We start from the raw sequence: 2,147 nt of genomic DNA on the forward strand, positions 1-2,147 counted from the left end.
CCCCGCCTTACCCCTCTGCGCTTTGGGTGCTCTGTGGGCGGCTCTGAGCGCCCAACGGACCGCGCGCGCGACGCTTAAATAAAAATTAACCCTACGGCATTCCATGATTCTGCGCGCGCCGAGAAAAACTTTTTGAAGCGGCGAGGCAAAAGTTATCGTGATGCGCCTCACGGCCGGTGGTGGCGGTGTGGGGGAGTAGGGGCAGTAGGGAGGGGTGCCCTTTGTAAGAGGCATAGTTGCGTCATTGCGTTTGTTCTGCGGGAGTCGTGGAAGGTATGGTCTCTGGCTTGGCTCGGCTGTAGGAAATAAAAGGAGAAACCTCGTCTAGCGTGGGCGATACAGCGGCGTCGACAAGATAAAGGTTCTCTCTCTCTCTCTTCCCCCCCTTTCTCTCCCTCTCCTCTCCTCTTTCATCCGGGCCTTTGTGATTCATGGCCGTTTCCATGTTGTGGTGCAACTGTGTTCTCGCATCCCGCATTCTGGCACCTGCGAAATTGCATTGCTCGAGACGATGACAAATTTCCTGCCTTCCCTGGCCGCCTGCCGGGCCGCCTGCCCGACCACCCCCCCAGTCTTGCCCTGCAGTGTGGCTTCCCTTCTGTCTGTATCCCTCCCTCTCTCTCCCTCTTTCTCTCTCCCCGGTGGGGCTGAAACTGCGCGTGCTGCCTGCTTGGGAGATTGGTTTCGCACTCGCATTCGCGGCTACAAAAGACATTCGCATATGCCTGCGTACAGTTGGCTTCTTCTCCTCATTACTATGTAGCCGACCAATTTCCGACTTCAAATACCCGATATAAAGTCCACATACGGAGATGTCGAGAAGAGGGAAGAGAAGAGGGTTTACGATTGAAAGCGCCCTGCCCTGCTCCGTCAAAATTATTTTTGGTGTGCACGCCATGTGTTTATGATTTGTGGACTTGTTTTCGCAATGCGCATTTTCCTTGTATGCCTATTCTTCGTTGGGAATCTGCGTCAATCAGTTATCCCATTCTTTTTACTTTTTTTTATATTCAACGGCTTTTTGACAAGTCCGCAATGAGTTTGAGTTTGCCCGTTCATCCCCCTACGCCGCCTATGCATGTTGTTGTTTTTCCCGCCTTTTTTTAGCGGTTTAGTTTAGAAGCAGGCCTCGTTGTGCGTATAGCCATTCCTTTCTGTCCCCACATGGTCGGCCCCGCACAGCACCCGCACTCCGCTTGTGATTATATCGGCGGAGTAATCACTCTGCTTTGTTCCAGGAGATGACAGGCTTTCATCGCCACCTCCCGGCGCCGTCACTCTTCCGGAGCTCCACGCACTGGATGTCAACGCGTCGCGCGCGCGCTCAAGATCCGAGGCATCATCCATTACCCGACACACGGGAATAGAGGAGCAAAGGAGGGGAGGGACGCCCCGCTGAGGGACCACGGCTAATCCTGCCGTTTAGGACGCTGCAAAGAAAGGGGTAAGCAGGACGAATTTCAAGTAGAAAGCTTAGTCAGGAAAATGTCATGACTGCACCGCGGACTGCACATACTTAAATATCATGGACATGTTATTTATTCATAGCATTTCTGACAAAATGCACCGCTAAGTTACGCATTTCTTAATTACATCAGTTTGAAAAAATTTGTTCACGGTTTGTTGGAATAATTTTCCCTTTTTTGCAGTATTTTTGTAGAACTTGTATATAGGACTTATTTTGTAGAACTTTTGTCGGACTTGGGACTTCTGCAGATTTCTGGGCAGTAGAAAACTCCTACCAAAGGTCTTTCTGTGCTATTGTAGCATCTAGAACTTCCCAATTTTTTATTAGTTTGCAATTGATGTCAGGGGTCGTGGTGCGCATAATGACGTGCGGAATTGGACGGAATTGGAGCGAAACAGACATTTCCATTTCTCTCACGTGTTTTGAGCACGGGCCCCGCTCGCTGCTGCTCTACGCACTCCGCTCCCTAAATTATGCATCCCATGTGTGACGGCGGGCTGCTCGGGCCGTGGCCCACCGTGCTGTGCTGTGCTCCTATGGCGCCCCGGAGGAGGGCTGAGCCGCGGCGCGCTCTTCGAACCACTTAGCTCGACACACCCCTTTAGCCGCGACCGGCGCTCATTGCCAGAAGAACAAGTAAGTAGTTTTGGATGTGACTGTGCGCTCCCTCCACGCCCCC

This window comes from Frankliniella occidentalis, unplaced genomic scaffold (genome assembly GCF_000697945.3).
Source record: "Frankliniella occidentalis isolate FOCC.00 unplaced genomic scaffold, Focc_3.1 Scaffold33, whole genome shotgun sequence".
NCBI lineage: Eukaryota > Metazoa > Arthropoda > Insecta > Thysanoptera > Thripidae > Frankliniella > Frankliniella occidentalis.